Raw genomic sequence first — 20,839 nt, forward strand, 5'->3', positions numbered from 1 at the left:
GGGCGCACAGAACTGGTCAAAGTGACCCAAGGGTACCTGGGCACAGCGCTGGCAACATCTGCTACTAAATCAGGATAGAGTTTTGTGTGGATTACCCTGGAAGAGCCCACCACACAAACAACTTCATTCCAGGGGGCTGGATGGTGCAGGCGTAGTTACCACTGAGAATAGTTTCTGTTCTAGAAAAGAATCCTTCAAAGGAAGACATCCAGGCTCCTCGAGTGCACAGAAGTGCTCTTCTTAGACAACAACAGGGTATGAATTTAGTACAGCTACTAAAACTGAACGTGATATGCAACTATTAAGAGAGAACACAGACTATTTAGAGATACTTAAAAGACAAGAAATGGAAAATTGGATAATTTGTGTTCCATTCCTGGGATGTGTTTATTATTATCGCAGTATTGTGATACTGTGGAATCCTCAGAAATAAAATCTATTGAAATAAAATAAAATACACCAACCAACTAACATTTACTGAACACCTGCTATGAATCCAGCTCTGCGCCAGAAATGGTGAAGTGGAGAAACGTCTCCCATACTGAGAGTTTATCATCGGGCTGGGGGCTGGGTGAGGCTCCAAAACAATTCTAGAACAAGGCAAGACAGGACCGACGGGAGGCTGTGCAGTACCATGATTAAGAGTTGTGCCCCAGAGTCAGAGACTGCCTGGGATTACTCTCATTTCTGTCACCAGACTCTGCATGCCCCAGTTTCCCCATCTGAAAAATGGAGAAACTGATAGTATCTACTTCGCAAGATTCCTATAAGGATAAAATGAGGTAATTTGCGCAAGGCCCTCAGTGCAGTGTTGACACATGCAGTAAGCACCGAGTGTTTGTCACTGCTGCTGTTGTTACTAGAGGAGAGGCACGGATAAGACCACTACTTCCCTGACTTGTCCTATCCTGCTCTGCTCAGGAAGGACCAAGACATTGATGCCTGGCTATGGGGTCACACTAGGAAGACATCAAGAACCATCAGTCCTGTTTTCTTGGGCCCAGATGTGCCCAAGCTAAGCATGGACCTGGAGCTGAAGGATGGATGGATGGTGTGCTACTCTCCTGTGCTGGCCAGGAGCCGAGGCCAGTGGCTTTCTGTCCTGGGAGCCTTTCAGACTCGAAGCACACACGTGCTCAGACTCTTAAAGAGTGTCGGGTCAGCAAGGACGCTCCAGGAGAGCCCTCAGCATCTCTGCATCCCTTTTGACCATTTCCTGTCCAGCCCCCGGGAGCCAACAGTTTTCTGACCAGCAGGCAGCATGGGGCACCCAGGCCCAAGCAACGCTGTCGCACAGGCCTGCGAGCCAGCAGCGCCTCCCCGCACAGCTGTGTGACCTTGGGCCAGTGGCTTTGACCTCTGAAGCCTCAATTCCCTTGTCTGTAAGATAGTTCCTGACCTTGGCTGCACATTAAAATCACTGGTGAATGTTTAAAAGTCCAAATGCCCAGGCCTCGCCCCAGACCAGTGAAATCAAAATCCCCTGCTGGAAAGGACGTGATCATCTCTACTCGCGGGAGTGGAATTCAATGAGATTACCCATGGGAGACATTCACCGCCACACTTTGCACAGAGTGCTCCGTAACACTGTACCACTCAGAATTCCTAGACTCTAGAAACACTCCCATGGGCCCACAGATGATTGTACCTTACAAACTATATTCTGTCCATAGGAAGCTTCTGTTCAGGTGCCTCACTTTGGCAAATATCAAAGACCAATCCCACATTTTGATTTCTCTAGGTTTTTTGATCACCCTTGTCCTGAATCATCTTATTTCTGGAGAGAGAAAAAGGTCAGATCCAGAAAGTGTTCCTCCCTCTGGATTAAAGGGTATGAGGCTCAGTCCTTGTTAGCAGCTCTCACTCAGGGGGCCTCCTACCCATGTCCAAAGGGAGCCCCAGCCCTTGGCTTGCAGAAATAGCAGAGCCCAGAGATGAGCATCCATAACCATGGCTACTGTGGGGAATGTCCCGGCAGGAGCATCCTTGGCAGAGCTGTAGGACAGGTATTTCTGTGCCTAGGGTCCCTCTGCCATATCTCTAGTCAGCACAGGGCTTCAGGCCCTGTGATACATGAAGATGCATGCCAACTAGGGTGTAAGATCTAAGAGCGTGGGCAGGGCCTCTGCAGGCCTTGCTTCCTACCTGGATGATGTATCTGGACCCAGACCTGAGAGAAGGAACAAAGCAAACAGGTGGGATCCCTTGTCATTTATAGTTATATTGTTCGGAGAGCAATAAACACTCAGGAGAACAGAAAGAGAATTTCAACTCAAGCAGTACGAGGGGGCAGCTAGCAGCCCAGCTGGAAGAGGAGCCGGCAGGTAATGGGAACAGTGCTGTCTACTCAGAGTTAAGAGAGTGCTTGTCACCCGCTAACAAAGCGGATGCCAGGGTGCCAGGCAGCAAAGCAGTTGATGGAGCCTGTTCCAGTACCATCACGGGCCACTGAAAGGAGATCTGACGTGTGCACTCCAGACCCTGACACTTCTTCTTGTCCAGTCATTCAACGACATAGTACTCCCTGTAGGCCAAGCAAATCTAGCTAGTTAGCTCTCTGGTCCCACCACTCTATAAGATAGATACTGTTATTATTATCTCCACTTTGCAGATGAGGAAACTGAGGCACACAGAGATTAAGTAACTTCTTCAGGGTCACACAGTGAGTATATGACAGAGCTGGGATTTGAACCCTGGCAGTCTGGCTCCAATGCCTACGCTGCTACTTCCTATGCCAAGTTGTCTCTAGTCTAGTGAGGGTGTCAAACAGGTTGAAGACAATTAGCATACAGTATGGTCCCAGTGATTAGTAGGGTCTAACACAGGTGGTGGTGTCCAAAATCCCATTCTTAACTGATGGTCACTCCTGAGAAGGGAAAGAGAAGGGCCCACCTGGTGACAGGCTGACAGGCACAAGGAAGACAGAATGTGCATCCAAAGGAGACTTGATTAGCTGTTCGCCTAAGAGAAATAAAGAGATACGGACACACAAAGACGGGCAGGTGAATGTGCATGGCAGCTTTATTTGCAATAGCCAAAATTTGGAAACAATCCAAATTTCTATCAACAGGTGAATGGATGGAAAAATAAAACAAACAACTGCAGCCCATCCACGCAACGGACATTATTCAGCAAGACAAAGAATGACTTGCTGATCGGCACAATGTGGTGGATCTCAGAAGCATTGTGCTAAGTAAAAGGAGTCAGAAGCAGAAGAGCACATATTTTATGATTTCATTTATATGGAATTCTAGAAAAGACAAAACCCTAGTTTCAGCACAGAGCAGTGGTTGCCAGGGGAGGGTGCGGAGGGGAGAAATGAGCGCACCGGGGCACCAGGAACCTTTAGGGGGTGATGGGAATATTTTGATTTTGGTGGTGGCTACACAGGTATACACATTTGCCAAAACTCAATGAATTGTGCACTTAAAAAGGTGAATTTTATTACATGTAAATTATACTCGATTTAAAAAACATTTTAACGAGAGACTTGATGTTATGCGGTCCCAACTGAGACGTGTGGTGCTCTGAAGCTAGGAAGGAGGGTTACGTATGTTCTGCTTCCTTTACTTCTTTTTTTGTTTTTTCTTTTCTTGCTCTTTCTTTCCCTCTTCCCTTTTTTCCTGCCTTCCTCCCTCCCTCGCCGCTCCCCTCAAAGCCTACCCTCTCCTTTTCCAAGCCAAGCCTAAGCGACAGGCCCTGAGCTCCAAGCGCTTCCAGCGCTGCCATTACTAATTAGTGGAAATGATCAGCCCCCCAGGCAGACTGGTTCTCAGCCTACTTCAGAGGGGCAGATGTTCTGCAAAACTGGCCAGTGACCCACAGAGAGGGCTGGCAAGCCTGCAAGGCTCTGGTCGGGCCCCTCTGTGGCTTCTGCCTCCCAGGGAGAAGGCACACATGCATATATTAGAGAAGAGGAAGTGCCTTTCCAAGAACCACTCATCCTTGAGAGGGAGGGAGGTCATTTGTCTCTGTCCAAGTAATGAATGTTCCTTCCTCATAATCCCTGATAATCTGTGAACTGTTCTCTCCAAGACATTTGGGGATGAGGGCAGGGGAGAGGCCCCAGTAGGAGAGAAGGGGAGGTAGAGACAACAGGGGAAGCAAACACCATCCTGCTCTGAGGTAAAGCAAGGTGAGTTCTGACCACCTTCGAGGGTCGGGAAAAGAGGGAACCCTTCACCCAACCAGTGCCCACATGGCTACCAAGACAGCACCCACACCAGGGGCGTCCCTGCCCTCGCTGGACGAGAAGCAAACAGGGAAGCTAACGGGGCAAGGAGGCAGCAGGAATGGGGACAGAACACGAGACTGGCACAGTTCCCTCCCCAGGCCTGCAGGAGGCCCATGGCAGCCGAACGTCCATCTGCTATGCCCCACCACTAAGTAGGCTCGCAGGAAGGGCAGGGGACAATGGCGACCCACCTGCCCCTTGCTCAGAAGTTACACCAGGAAGTGAGCAGCAGGACCCACCTGCCTGGGAGTAAACCACATCAGAGTCACCAGTCGGGCTCGCTTGGACGAAAAAAGTTATAACGTCCCTTGGCCAAGCAGCACGGAACTTGAGTTCAGCCAAGCACAACTCAGCCACATGGGCAGAGTGGGAGGGGGCTGGGGATGCCGGCTGCCAGCCAAGTCCTGCTCGTGAGAAGTTGAGACAGACAGTCTTGGAGAACTGGATGCTTTCACTTTTTCCCCCTCAAAAGAGAGCTGGTCCTTAGGTGGTAAGGCTATAATTCCATAAAAAACTAAGAAGGAAGATATAATGGTAGCATGAGAGTAGAACTTTGAAAGAAAAGACAGAAAAAAACAGGCAGCCATAAGAGACAAAGCAAGTAGTCTGGGTGGCTAGAAAGTGGAAGAGGAAACACACCATCTCTAACTCTAACTCACTCTTGGAGGCTTGGAAAAAAGGCTATATCCAGAAGAATTAGTTCCCTAGTAGCTGAGGGACTTTAGTATTTAAAGGCTAAACTATTTGTTAACTACTCAGTATCACCCACTTCTATTCTGGTAAGACTCTTACTGGCAGATTTAAAACACCCATACCCCACCCACTAGCACCAACTAGTCTTCTATCTTAGCCTAGAAGGAGCATGTGTATTGCGCATTACTAAAAACACCACTATATCTATCGAATGAATTATGGAATAGACCGACCATTGTAATAAACATGTGTGGATAAATACATTCTGTCAATAGATGCAGCATAGTCTTTCATGGTTAACAAGCGTTAAGTTACATGACAGTATTAAAGAAAACCCTATAAGGCTTTTATTTCCAGCACGATGGTGGATTAGATGTGTAGCCTTCTCTATGGAAAATAACTAAGAAAACTGGGCACTATAGAAAAATATCTTTTGAAATGACGAAATGAGCTGGCATGTTAGTAAAAAATATTCACCGAGCAAAAACTAAGTAAAAGCTGGAGCCCAGAATGGAAGCCAGTCTCTGAAGCCAGCTTGAGGACATTAGCCAAACAAAGTGACCTTCAGCTTCACCTTTTGTGGCCTCATGGGAAAAGGAGACAGGAGGAGAATTTCCCATAACTGAAAAAATGCTGAAAAGTCTACTCAACAAAAAAATATAGAAGATGCAATAGCATTACAAAAGAAAAGGGGACACAACCACAGATGCTACAGAACTTAAAAAGATAAAAGCATATTATAAATAACTTCATGGCAAAAATGTTCTAAACTCAAATAAAATGGACAAATTCCTAGAAAAATCTAACTTACCAACATTGATTCAAGAAAAAAATTAAAAACTGAATACCCAATATCTATTGAAGAAATTGAGTCGGAGATTAAAAATCTTTAGTTAAGAAAGAATTCCAGCCTCACATAAATTTTTTGTGAGAACAGGTAAAGAGGAAATATTCTATAACTGGCCTGGTGCAATGGCTCATGCCTGTAATCCTAGCACTTTGGGGAAGCAAAGGCAGGAGGATCACTTGACACCAGGAATTCAAGACCAGCCTGGGCAAAAGCGAGACCCCATCTCTACAAAAAATAGAAAAATTAGCCAGGCATGGTGGTGTGCACCTGTGGTCCCAGCTACTTGGGAGGCTGAGGCAGGAGGATCAGCTTGAGCCCAGGAGTTTGAGTTTTCAGTGAGCTATGATGATACCACTGCTCTCTAACCTGGGAAACAGAGTGAGACTCTGTCTCTAAAAAAGAAAAAAGAAAAATATATATATTCTACAACCTACTTTACAAGCTCAGTAACACCACAATACAAAAACCTGACAAGAATAATGTAAGGAATGAGAATTATGGTCCAATACACTCATGAACAGAGATGCAAAACTTCTTAATTTTTATTAGCAAATCAAATCTAGCAATGCATAAAAAAATGAACCCCTTATGACCAAGTCAGGTTTATTCTAGGAAAGCAATGTTAATTTAACATTGGAAAAATCAGTTTACCATGTTAACAAACTAAAGGGGAAAAAATTATATAAATCCTCTCAATAAATGTAGAGAAAGTATTTTAGAAAGTTCCATTCATGGTTTAAAAAAACCTGAAAACTCTTTGCAAACTACACAAGAATATCCTTATCCTGATAAAGAATATCAAATCCATACAGAACATCATTCTCAAGGAAAAATGTTGAAGATGAAAGGCAAAACTAAAACTTTCAGAAGACAAGAGCTGTATTATCCTTAAGGATGTCCTTAAAAAGACACAAAATGTTCAATGATAAAGGAAAAATTGATAAATTTTATTACATTAAAATTAAGAATTTCTGCCACTCTAAAGATCTGAAAAAAAGATGGTTAAAAAAACCACAAATTAGGAGAAGGTATTTGCAACACTTAGAAATAGTCTCCAGCATATGTAAAGAACTCCTAGAAATAAATAAGAAAAATGTAAATTACCCAATTTTTAAATAAATGGGGAAAAGACTTGAAGAGGCACTTCAAAGGACAAGAAAATGCAAAAGGCCAACAGCATATGAAAAGATGCTGAATCTCTTTACTAATCAAATATATATAAATTAAAATCAGAGAAGACACTGTTATACATCTATAAGACTGGCAAAAATTTCTGACAATATCCTACAAAATATAAAGGTCTGAAGGTTACAGAAACATTATACATTGCAGCTGGATAAAGAAATTGGTTAAACACTTTGGAAATTAATTTTGTATTGAAGTGAAATTCACATAACATAATGGAAGTTAATTTTGATCTATTCTGGTAGCACTGAAAATGCTCATAGTCTGTGACCAATAAATCTGCTACTATACATATTCCCTAAGTAAACTTATATACATCCTCAGCAGGGAAGTTGAACAAAAAAGTTTACAGCAGCACTATTTATAATAGCAGAAAACTAGAAATAAGTTAAGTGTTAATAATAGAACAGATAAATAAATTGCCATCTATTCATTCCTTGGAATATTATAGTTCAGCAAAATGAAAAAAATTATAGCTACACCTAACAATGTGAATGAATCTAGGAATGAAACATTGAACAACCCGTTGGCACAGGGACTGTTCAGTCCGAAGGGATCCCAGCTGTGGAGCTAGAGCTGGGGCCCAGACCCCCTGCCACGCCAGGTGTAATCCCTTGAGAATGGTAGGGGAGGACTTGGAGAGGTATCACGGAAGCACTCAGAAAGGATCAGGTAAGCAGCAATTTATCAACTGATATGGAAATATTTCAGTTGTGCGTCAACTAGTGCAGCCTTCCTGGTGTGCATGTACTAAATATAAACACAAGAACAAAAGTCTACAAACAGTATGATCCATTTATATAAGGTTCACAAACATGCACAACCAAACAAGGTATACACATATGAGAGGGTAAGACAATAAAGAAAAGCATAAAGGGCAAGACACAGAAATGGCAGGAAAATGGTTATCCGTGAAGACAGAGTGGCTGGGAGGGTACACCAAAGACTTCAAACTAAGAGTGACATTCTTTTTCTCAAATTGACTGGTGAGTACCTGAGTGTTCATTGTATTATTATTCTTTAGGCCTTTATATACAGTTTTAAGTATTGTTTTGCATCTAGGGGCTATTTTATTAAAATTATTTTAAAAGAAGGTCATAAAAAATTTAATAAATAAGAAACTCTCACATCAAAATGCTGTGGTTCTGCCATATTTTTTCTAGTTGCTGGACAAAGATGATCCTCAAATGTAATTGGTGGTGCTCTTAACTCAAAATCTTAAGAGCTTCTCCCCAGATCACTCCAAAACATTCTTGGAACAATTTCTCCAGTGATTCCAACCTCCAGAGTACATTCTGCTCTGGCTCCTTTATTTAATACAACCATAATCATAGTGGTTTTTTTTTTAATCTCCTGGAATCTTCTCAAATTTTGAAATCTTTAAAATGAGGGCATGGAGCAAAAAAATGGCTACATTCTGCTTCTCTTGCTTAGGTTTCAATGGTGACGCTCTCACTGTAAGTTCTGTACCAGACGCTTCAGCTGTGTGACGCCCAGTTCCCCTCATCAAGATTTGCTGACAGTCAGGGGAAGTTTCTAACAGCGTATAGAGTGTATATTGAGGGCCAGGGGGTGGGGGGAGTTTGAGGGGTTGCACACACGTGCAATTTTTTAGCAACCCCAGCAGATGCTTGAAGATTCAACATTTGTAGATTCAACATTCACTTTTTCAGTTATTTGTGAACAACCCCTAATAGCCACGCCACGTGACAATCTGTTTTTTCTCTGCAGCACAAATGTGAATTGTGTGTGGCGAAGCCGCAGCGCAAGAGTAAGTCACTTAGCTAGATCAGGGAGCCTTCTCAAAGGTCTGGCACGGCGCCTCCACCCCAAGATGCCACCAGGGAAATAGAAACTCTCTGGAAGTGAGAGAAACTTTATTTCCTTGAGTACAAGATGAAAAGTGAAATAACTGGTGGTCTCTGAATAATCATAGGGACCTCTCCTCTCTAGACTAAAACCTGATTCAGAAGGAAGTCAAGGCCAGGTGCAGTGGCTAACACTTGCAATCCCAGCACTCTGGGAGGCTAAGGTGGGAAGATTGCTTGAGCTCAGGAGTCTGAGACCAGTCTGAGCAAGAGCGAGACCCATCTCTACTAAAAATAGAAAAATTAGCCCTGCGTCGTGCTCACCTATAGTCCCAGCTACTCAGGAGGCTATGGCAGAGGATCACTTGAACCCAGGAGTCTGAGGTTGCAGTGAGCTATGATGAAGCCACTGCACTCTACCCTAGGTGACAGAGTTAGGCTCTGTCTCAAGAAAAAAAAAAAAAAAGGAAGTCAAAAGCCTATGCAAATATTTCTACATTTGCAAATTGCAAATTTGGGGATTTGCCAAGGGCTTGAGATGTATCCATTGAGAATGTCAAGGGTCTACTGTATTGAATTTTGATTGAGAAGCATTTCAAAATTTTTTGATTGAAATTAAATCAGTTCATTTTTACCAGGGCTCCTTTGATCTTAAGATAGCTTCAGGATCTAATGCCGAGCCTGAGAGTCCAATGAATGGCTGAATAGACTAAAATTGGTGACAGAGATTCGGCAGAGCATATCATGTATTTATAACACTGGTTTTATTTTTTTCCCTCTCTTTCTATTATTTGTCAGCTTTTCTTTGAATCCCCGTTATGCATACGTGACTCATTTTTTAAAAACTTGACCCTGAACCCCGATTCAAGTATCCATGGATGCTCAGAGAGATCTCAAGATTCCTGAGACTAACCTCCCTCTGCTGCTCCCTGGCTTTGCTCCCCAAATCTGAGAGGCATTCTCAGATCATCCCCTAGATGTAAAGCTCCACCCCTCTCCCTTTGCTGCAAGAATTCCGGCCACACCTGGCACTTCGTAACACTTGGTAATGAGGAGAGGAGTCACATCTCTCATGTACTCACAGCCACAGTCATTGGAAGAGCCCATCCCTACTGTCCTGCCTCCCAAGCACATATTCCCACCTATGACCCTCCCAGCAGCGCAGCCTTCTGGATAGTGTGGTCCAGCCACTTCCCACCACCAACCTCCTCTGCCTTCCAAGCCCCTTGGGATTTCAGGGAATATCCTTTTTACCATCTTATTACAATGGCATCACTTTGCTAATATACATGGAACTTTTGGAAAATTCTGAGCATTTGTGATTATAATCAATGAACTGTTATTGACAGTTTCTTTTAGCAAGTTTAAGAATTTCTTCAAATAAATTACCAAAACAATGAATTTATGTGCATCTAGAAAACCGAGCAATACTTTTCTGTCACTTTTAATTAGGTCTTCACCTTTACCACATATGTACTGACTTCTAAAAATACTCTTTAAAAAGTGTCAGCATTCATTTTCTTCCACTTTTGTTTTTCCTCTTGCTTTTGTTTCGGAGCAAAGTGTAACTGAGCATAGCATGAGAGGGTCAGGCCAAGCTTAGCATTGCTCTTGTAACTATGACATCCTTCCAGTTTTGAGCACAGAGTGAACTGAGTACACACCATTGCTTAGCATGAAGGTGTGGCCATGACATCTGGAACCTGTTTCCTGACAGATCATCACCCTGGTCATGGTAAGTCCACATTCCCCACACACCTAAGAAACAGGTGCATGAATGTCCACCTCTCCTGCTCCATCTTTTCCATCATCAGATCTCTTTCAACTCCAGCATTAAAGTCACCAAGTTGGAAGGACTCTAAGGGTGTTTCATGGTCACAAGACAGGTTAAGGTCCACGTGTTTCCTTGTCAGTATTTCCCTTAGCATCCAATGTTAGAACATAACCACTAATAATAATAATATAGTTCTCTGCTAAATTTTGACAAAAGATCATAAGGTTCTCAATTAATTTCAACAGCAGGACTTTATAGTTGTAATATAATTTTGACCAGTAAGCTCCTGGCTGTCTAGAAACCTCAGGGGTTCTGTTATCCTGGAGAGCTATAGTTTTTCCTCTAAGAATCATGCTCAAAAAAAAAAAAAATTCAGAGAGTACTTTGAATTCTCATGACTTCTTAAATTGGACACACAAAGTATAATTTAAACTGTTCTTGATACATGTGGGCCATTGTGTATATCAGTTAGTATGTGAAAAAACAGAGTCCTGAAGACCCATTAAAATATATAAAATTTCATTGAAGTACTTACATTAAATACTTAGATTAAGTAGTCTTCGAATCCCATGCTATGAATTCTTGTGCCTTTAAAAAATTTTTTTCAGGTTTTATGTTTCACGTATTTCTATTACTTCTTACTGATGCTTGATGAAAGACTTGTAATAACCCTTGCACAGTACTTTATCAGTCTCTTCCAATTTGCTAGGTGCATTTGACATACTAATAACCAAGACTCTTAGAACTTCAAGTAAATGCAAAGACGGGAAAGAGGACCTGAAATTTCTTCCAACGATCAAAATTCATGAACTGCAACTCATGGACTTATGACATCTCCCTTGGTTTGCCATGTAGGTCTTAACTGGAAAAGTGGAACTGTGTAAATGGGAGTTCCAGATTGTTGTGGTATTATCCTAACACTCATCAGCTACAGAGCATATGTTGTTTTTTATCTTATTTCATTTTCTTCTGAAGATATTTCAGTGGACCTGGTAAGGCTATGATGTATACACCTACTTTACAGATTGGTTGAGGGCTTTGGCCAAGTCTGGCCCGTGTGGCCTGTTGATGGAGCCAGTGTTTCCTGTCCTGCCTGCCCGGGATATCTGCACATTGGTAAATGTGATTTGACTTCTCGAGAAACAGAATAAAAAACAGCATGTCAGGGCTTCCTTGATGGGCAGCACAGAGGGGCGAAAAGAAAAGAGCAGGAAGTGAGAGACAAGTTAAAATGTCTCCAGTTGTCACACAGCTTTCTTAACGTTATCTTCCATCAAGTTGGGTCCTGGAACCTGCCAGGACTTCAGACTAAATGCATCTTCTTTCCTGTACCTTTCACACACTAAATGCCTCAATGGCTCACTTGGCAAGGACCCAAAGGCAGCACACACTTCTCCACTCCAAGGAGGGTGACCACCACCAAAACACAATGGGTGGAGACAGCTTAACAATAGTTCCAGTTTAGCACATCTTGATCCACTGCCACACAGTACACCATAGTAGCTGGTCCTTAAAGCAAACCCACTGCAGTGCTGAGGGCAAAAAAAAAAAAAAAAAAAAAACCACCACCCAATCTTAGCCGTAAGGGGTCAGACTTTGCCACCAAATTACAAAACTGCCTAGATGCCCTAGGGTGAGGCACTAAAGGGTGTAATAGGGGGCCAGTGCTAATAATTCAGTGTCTGGCTGGCGCATTAACCAGACAGAGTGGGGAGGAAGGAGAGAGAGTCACACATACCCTCCCTCCTGCCTGCAGATATCTCAGTGGCACAGCTGTTCTCCTACCTTGCAAAAAATCCCTACAATATTTTAATGCAAGGATGTACAGGGCGTCCAGCCTCTGCAAGCCTTACAGCTTTAGAGAGCATATGTCAAACAGCTCAGTCAGCCTCTGAGATCTGCTCTTCAGTCCCACAGTGTAGCCCAACCCCAGAGCAAAACTGACACCCTAGCGGGACAGGAACTCTTCCTCACACTGGCTGCACAGTAGGAAGTATAAAGCACAGCTGGGACTTGGGCTGTCACCCTGGATTCAGGATTTGTTTCCTGCCTTGAGTTGGGAATCTGAGGGCCCTGCAGGGGTCTTTCTCCAGGGTCCAAGAGGGGTGAAATTAACAAATGAAAGTGCAGGCAAATCATGACTGGCTGAAAGCAACGTGGGAGGGTCTTCAGATCAACATCAATCATCCAAAGCCAATATGACACTGTCCTCAAAGGAACATATGATCATTGACCTGTGTTCTTCACATTCAAGTTGTTCAAATTACCCCTCCCTGCCCCCAGTACACATTTCATTGCATAAACACATCTTAAACAACTGCAGGATCCAACTTCTTCAGTCCAGGGGAGGGCTGGGAGATGGTGGGGAGCTGCTTGGGCACAGGGTCTGATTATTAGTTGGGATTACATAACCACACAAACACAGGCTGGAGAACATTTCACAGCAGATCAGTTCAGCAAACACCTCATTCTCCCCATCCCTCTCTCTCTTCCCACTCCCAGCACTCAGAACGCAAATCAGTGTCAACAAAACCAAAGCACTCCACATAGGTAGGGGGGCACATGGCTGCTATGGTTACAGTGTCAAGGACTGCCAGAAACATCAGGGTGCATAGCAGAAGGAGGGCCAAGGTGCTGCTCACCCAGTGGCCAGATACGCAGAGCCTCTTCCTGCAATCACAGCCCCTAAAGTTCAAGGGAGGCTTAGCCACAGAAGTAGTCCTGATCTGCAACATAAACCAAACCAGCGGCATTTTAAGACACCAACGCCTGGCCTCCAAGTTCCTCTACACCACCACTTTTCCTGCCCCATCTACACGGTTCGGGTGGTCCACCGCACTCAGGAGTGCTCAGGCAGCCTGGTCAGTCCCATCAGGGGCCATTCAGCACCATCAGTGCTTCCATTTAAAAGATGGTAACACGTGGGGCACAACTTTGAGGGGGCACCTGCTCTGCCAGCAGGAAGGCAAGAATCCCCAACGGAATAGGAGTTTGTTTTTTGTTTGTTTTGGTTTTGTTGCGGTGGCGGGTGATTGTGCTTTAGGGACATTTTCAGGGGGCTAGGATTAAGGGGGAGGAGAAAGCTCTCCCTTCTGCCTTGGCAGCCAGCAGCACACGAATCTCATTCTCAACCAAGCAGGCAACAGAGACCACTTGAGTCCACCGAACAATCCCGGAGCCACAGCGACGGCAGCAGGAGAAAACGCAGGTGCTGCAGGAGGCGATGCCTTGGCCCACAGCTGAGGCTCACCAGGCGCAGGGTCGCCGGCGCGGCTGCCAAGGAGCGCCGAGCGCGGCGCGCACAGGGTTACAGCCCCGCCGCCTGCGCCGCCGCCGGTGATTGACGCGCGGGGGTCACTTGAGGCTCGCCGCTGCCCAGCACCAGGCCGAGCGGCGAGCTCAGCCCACCCACCCAGCCGGCCCCTGCGCCTGGGCAGCCGGACACCTTGCCCAAGAAAGGCAGCGACAACATGGAACGCAGCTCGCTATTTCACTTCCCGGTGGCGGCCGTGGGCATAAAACACAATCAATAACATAAAGCACAAGGAATCCATCCGCCGAATAAAAACCCAGAGTCCCCTACCTTCGGCCTTGGGATGGCAAACTGGTCCTGTGTTCTCTGACCCACGGATCCAGCCCCTTCTTCATGAATTATTCCGGCCAGGCAGGATTTTGTGCATTTTTTTCATGAACACCTGTTTCAAGTAAGGGGTAAAGACCTTATTGAAGGAATTGTCCTTAAAAAATAACCTGTGCATACGTATGTCCATCCAGGCATGCATGCGTGTTTGTATACACACATATGCACACGGAAAAGCCATGTACATTGAAGCACCAAACTAGGCAGTTGGATAATGGGAGAGTCGGCTGGTTGTGAGCATGCTCGCGCCGGGAACAGATCCACCCTCTGTTATTCCTCTGAATAAATATAAATCACGATCAGAAACCCAAACAGAAACATCCCTCTTGGATTCCTGCTGCTGAAAAACACGGAATAAATTCAGCCCGCAGACACAGAATCTAATCAGCAGCTGTTTTCTGAATCCAGAGCCAACCCATGCCTCGATTGTCTTTTCCACTAGGAGCCCAGACCTTTTCTGAAAGGGGTTTTAACCTTTTAAAGATACAGTACACCAATTACCACTTCGGAATAGCTATCACTCCGAGCGCAGGAAGCCAGCCCCACGCCTAAAGCCAGGGGCAGGTTTGCACGCAGTGATGATAATTTCATTTATTGGCTCCTTTTTAAAAAATGACCTATATGTATAATATATATACACACATACATATAACACATATATATGAAAGAGAGCAAAATGCAAAGCCTAAGTATTTATTGCAGTGAAGAGCTGCTCAGTGACTAATCAGCATGTTATGTAAACACTGTGATCCTTCACTTCTGCACACACATGTTCACAGGGTCAGACGATGCAGGGGACTCTTGGCAGCAGGCATGTCATCCCTCATCAGCCTCTAGCTGCTGATTAAGGGGCAGGGAAGCCTGAAACAGCAGCCGAAGGAAGTGGGGTCCTCTGCCCCTCAGCCCTGTCTTGTAGTCCCAGGGGCCACGTCCTCAAAGCAAAGAGGGTTCTGCCACTCCTGCTAAACTCTAAGGTAATCCAGGACCCCATATCTTGTTCCGAGACATATTTTCTTCCCACCAGAATCAGGAATCAAAAACTACCACCTGAACCTTAGGGTCTTTAAGATTCTTCAGCCCTTCTTCACGATTTGGTTCATTTCTTTTGTTGTTGTTTTGTTTTGTTTTTTACTTTTTTATTAAGGGCTGGGTGGGGCATGGAGGTAGAAAAAACGGGGTAGGGAGATAAACAGCCCCCAGCCTACATTTAAAAGAAAAATATTGGCCAAGTACTTCAGCCACCAAGACGGTGTTTATTCCAGTTTTGTTTTGGCTTTTAAAGAGGTAGCACTGAGAAGAAACAAAACTCCTAACCTGACTCATGTTAGAAAGGAAGGCAAATGCCCGTTACAGTTTCTTTTCCCCGCAGCCCCAGAGCTTCAGAATGGCGCGGTCTGCTCCTCCTCAGTCCCCGCCCAGGGGCAGCGGTGGCCGCAGCTCACCTCTGGAGCCACACGGCGCCCCTGCAGCCACTCCGCGGGGCGAGTCCCTCCGGCCCTGGCATCGGAGCCCATCCCTCCCTTGCCTGGTCCCGCCTGGCAAACCGCTGAAACCGTGCACCGTCACCCTCCCACCCGTCGCAGGTGCTCCTGCGCCGACCCCTCCCAGCCACACACGCACTCCCTCCCCTCCCCCTTCCAGGGCTCTTTAGCAGAAAATTATCATATTTCATGTGTCATCGCCCTAGCTAGCTGGGTAGCTGGGCCCATCACTGATTGGCTGGGCCCTGGCAGCCGGAAATGTCCCCAGCCACACAGCGTGGCGCTGGCTCTCCCGCGGCCACCACGGACCTGAGCCCAGGAGGCTCCGTGAGGAGTCGCAGACCCACCGCAGTCGCAGCCTGTCACTCCTCTCCCCCGTCCAGCCCCCGCGCCCAGTCCCTGCCTCTGCCCATCCCTGGGGGAGGAGGACCGCCAGGGGCTGCGGAGGGAGTGAGCGACTGCAGGAGGGAGGGAGTCTGACATTCCGATTCTTTCCAGCACGTTTGAGAAGAAACTAAAGATGTCTCCATTTGGGTTTAAAAATTTGGAGAAAGTGTCCCCAACAAAAAACATTCTCTCTTTACATAAATAATAATAATAATAGATCAGCAAGGCTGGGTGAAAATAAGATTTTTTTACCGATGAGCGTTGATGTGCTGTTTATTCCGGATCTAACTAACATCATATGCATCCTATCACAAGGCTGTCAGAGGATTCAGGAGGTGATTTGGGGCCACCCTCTTACCTTTAAAGAGAACAGCTCCTAACCCTCCAGAAAAGGAGGCCTCTGAACTTGGTTTGGCAATGCAATATGATGCCACACAACTTTTTAAGGGTCCGGTGGTCTTTGTAGGGACCAGCAGGAACCACTTTGGCTGTAAGTTAATCTTAGTCTCTCCTGCTGTATCTACAGCAGGTTCAATGTGACTCGCCATTTAAGTCTCACTTCATTCTGTTCTCTTGAGGAAACTAAACTATCTCTCTGGCTTTTTTCGTAAAAGTTGTTTCTCAAACCTTTAATTATGCTGCTTTATTGCTTAGACTTTAAAGAAAAGCCTTCCTGAATTAGATGAGGCTGGAAGGTCTTTTGGTCAAGCCATGCATAGGATGCGTCTATCCCCTCCACTATTTCCACACTGGGGCTTTTGGTTTGGGGAATGGTCAGTTGGGCTCATGCATTTACTCCCTTTCATTTCTCCTCCCAAAAACATTTATATGACCAAAACGTCACTGGCAATGCTGGGAACCAGAGAAGGCTGCCATTGCTCAAGCAGATATTACAGAGATATGGGGAAGAAACAAAGTGGATGGGACACGGGTAAACAAAAGCTCATTAGTGCTGATAAGTTCATGATTCTGCACAGACTCCATTAAGAAGTGCACAGGTTTCCAGAAAAGGGTTCTGCAAAATCCCAGACTCAGAGAATCAGGATTGGATGAGGGTCATTGGGCATCAGTTTAAAGGCAAATTAAAGGACTTCAGTAAAGAGGCCAGTTTCTCCACACAGCATGGCTGGACACAGAACTAATTCCACAGCTTCTTTGGAAAATGGGAGGTTTGTTCCTAACATGAGTAGAAGCCAGAGGTTGAACAGGGGCAGGACACCAGCTCCTTCTGGGGATACCACAAAAAAGCACACACACAAACAGGAGAAGAAAAGGAGATTTAAATAATCAGATAAAACATAAGATATAACAGAGAGATCCAGAATATCCAATCAATTAGTCTAATAGGAGTTCCAGATATAGATGACATCATTAATGAAGAGGAAAACAATAATCCAGGAAGTATTAATAATTGAAGAACATTTCCTTGAGCTGAAGACTTTAGGCCTTAGATCACATGGCGTGCTGGGCAGCAGGATTACGGAAAGAATACACACTTCTAAATGTAGTCTGATACTCCAAGAACAAAGACAAACAATCACAAGTTTCCTTGTAGGGGAGAAAAATCAGGCTGCTTAAAAGGAAAGAAAATCAGACTGACATCATACTTCTCATCTGCAACATCATGCTAAAAGACACTGGCACAACTTTTATAGAATTCTAAGGGAATATTATCATAACTCAAGCATGCTACCAGCTGCCAAACTATAATTTCCTTTACAAGATAATAAAAGAAAGGTATGTTTGAAGACACAGACAATATATCACTCAAATACCCTTTATTTCGAATATTTTTTAAAAGATTACTTGAAGATCTCTTCTAGCTGAGGAAAAAATAAGCCAGAATCATGAGCTCAAAAAAGGAGATGATATGTTACATAAGAAAATGTAATGAGGAATAAAGCCAATAAAACACATGGGTAGGCATAAAAATAATTGATAATGTGGTTTTAAAATTAAATTGTTAGAAGTTTTGAAAGAGTATATACACATATATACTCCAGATTTGAATCAATCTCTCTCTCTCTCTCTCTCAGATATGTATCTCTGGAATTAAACTTCCATATGATTTCAACAAAAAACTTAGAAAATCTCAATAAAGACAGGTACGTAAAATCACAAGGAAAAAGGAAATAGGGTGAGAGGACCATTATGGCAGACAGATAATTCCGTCTATTTCCTCTTATTCCCAAGACCACATCAAAATGATAATAAGGATTTTTTTAAGTTGAGATATACAATGACAAAAAAAAGTAGAAGAACTAATGGCCAGAAAAATTAACAAAGAAGAATAGAGGGGGACTTAATCTGTCAGCAAGAAAGATACACTTTTAATGGTAAATGAAATGGCTCAGCAGCACTGCGGAAGCCACAAATGGACTGATGGAGCCAAAGACGTCAAGAAACAAATGCAGCTGTCGTGGTTGCTATGTGATAGGTTAGTAACAAGAGTGTCAGACTGTGGCTGGCTACTTGAAAAAAAAATTGTTTGATCTCTAACTCATGCCTTATTCAAAATGTATTCTATTTTGCACAAGAAATTCTGTCCAAACCTAGAGCACATTATGTTAAGTGAAATAAGCCAGGCACAGAGAAACAAATACCGAGTGATCTTACTTACAGATGGAATCTGAAAAAGTAAAACTCATAGAAGTAGGGAATAGAATAGTGGTTACCAGAGGCTGGGGGTGGGGGACAGGGAAAGGGGAGACATTGGTCAATGGATACAAAGTTTCAGTTAAATAGGAGGAGTAAGTTTTGGTGTTCTATTGCACAGCGAGGTGACTATAGTTATAATGTAGGAGGTCTGTCCGGAAAGTACCCGGCCATTGCTAATATAATGAGAACCGTTTGCCCAAGATCCCTGTAACATGGCAGCCAAGGAGAGTGGACTGGAATGCGCATGTGTGAACAGTGACGACTTCGTTGTACTACTCAGTGGGGCGCTAGACACCATTGAGTGAGCACGTGCAGTGTGTGGTCCACGCATTCAAAATGACTAAGCAAGCAGAGCAATGAATCTGCATCAAATTTTGCGTTAAGCTTGAACAATCTTCCAGGGAAACTATTTGGATGATTCAGAAGGTTTTCTGACAATGCGGTGAGTGCAATGCAAATAAAAATGTGGCATAAATGCTTCAAAGATGGTCGAGAATGTGTTGAAAGTGATCCACGTTCTGGAAGGCCTGGCAACAAGCAGAACACCTGAGAATGCTGAACATGTACGGGTTACGTTAAGAGAGGTTGGGGAACTGTGTGAGGTCCCAAGGTGACCATTTTGAAGGGGACTGAGGCATCATTGTCCTATGTACAATGTTTCTTGTATCTTCTTCAATAAATGTCTCTATTTTTCATATTGCATGGCTGTATACTTTCCAGACAGACCTCATATTGTATATTTCAAAATAGGTAAACAAGGAGATTTTAAATGTTCTCACCACAAAGAAAGGATACACATTTGACATGATTACTATGCTAATTAGCCTGATTCGATCATTCCACAATATATACTATAGGTGTATTGATACATCACATTGTACCCCATAAATATATACAATTATTATTTGTCAATTAAAAATAAAACAATGCTTAAAAAATATATTCTGTTCTCACAAAAAATACCACAAAGAAAAGACATTCTGATTGACCAATACTGTAAATCACAGAATTCTATAAAGTTTGTTTTTCTAATAGTAGAAGGGAAAAAAATGTGATCATTCAGTCTATGCTTAAATACCACCATGACAGGCTAATTACTGGCCCGCAAAGGTATCTACCTCCTCATCCCTGGAAACTGTGAATTTTACCTTACATGACAAAAGATGTGATTAAGTTAATGATCTTGAGATGAGGAAATTACCCTGGATTATCCAGAAGGGCCCTAAATGTCATCACAAGAATCCTTATAGGAGAGAGGTTGGGGGCAGGAGAGAGGGCAATGTGACCACAGAGGCCGAGATCAGAAAGATATAGCAACATGCCAAGGAATGTCAGAAGCCACCAGAACCTGGAAAAGGCCAGGAATGAATCCTTCTCTAGAGCCTCTAGAGGGAGCATAGCTCTGCCAACACCTTGATTTTAGTCCAGTGAAACTGATTTCAGATTTCTGGCCTCCAAAACTGTAAGCAGATAAACATGTTTTTTTAAGCCACCAAGTTTGTGGTCATTTGTTATAGCAGCCATAGGAAACAAATAAAACCACCATGATGAGAAACACAGTACTTCCTAGGCAGTAAGATAATTCTTATTACCCACATCAATACTTACTAGGTGTTTGGCATTGCCAAATTATTGACATATCCTATCTCATTTAACTTGCATGCAAGGAGGCAGAAGAGAGCTAGAGCTGTTATGGCTCTACCACTTAGTAGCTAAGTGTCTTTGGGTGAGTTATATAGCCTCCTACTGCTGCTTTTTCCCATCTATTAAGTAGCAGTAGGAATGGGACCTACCTGATGGGGTTGTTGAGAGTAAAGTGAGACCATCGATGTAGAGCGCTTAGAACAATCCCTGACAATAAGGGTTCCACAACTGATAAGTATTAATAATAGTGATAGTGAGAAAGTCCTTCCTTAGGCAGTGCTACAGTCTGTCTTCCAGAGCTTTCTGTCACTGATTCTTATTCCTCCCTTTGGATACATACAAAACAAGGGTCTCTGCTAACCACCTAAGTGTTCTTCAAATATCTGAAGATAATGATCAGGTCATCAAGAGTCTGAGCTTCACCAGGCTAAATGTAACCAATGCCTGCAATCATTGCTCTTAGGAATTCCTCTGGTGTCCCTTCC

The 20,839-nt window shown here is 44.0% G+C and overlaps 1 long non-coding RNA gene across 1 annotated transcript in view; it reads right to left on the bottom strand.

Annotated features, from left to right (window-relative positions):
• LOC138389429 (uncharacterized) overlaps positions 1 to 14,190 on the bottom strand; it is a 61,989-nt gene extending 47,799 nt beyond the window's left edge. Inside the window, exon 1 of the long non-coding RNA XR_011234500.1 lies at positions 14,128 to 14,190. This is a non-coding gene — a long non-coding RNA (uncharacterized lncRNA). The remainder of the gene's footprint in view (positions 1 to 14,127) is intronic.
• Between the last annotated feature and the right edge of the window lie 6,649 nt (positions 14,191 to 20,839).

The sequence above is a fragment of the Eulemur rufifrons genome, chromosome 8 (assembly GCF_041146395.1).
Source record: "Eulemur rufifrons isolate Redbay chromosome 8, OSU_ERuf_1, whole genome shotgun sequence".
In the NCBI taxonomy this organism is placed as follows: Eukaryota; Metazoa; Chordata; class Mammalia; order Primates; family Lemuridae; genus Eulemur; species Eulemur rufifrons.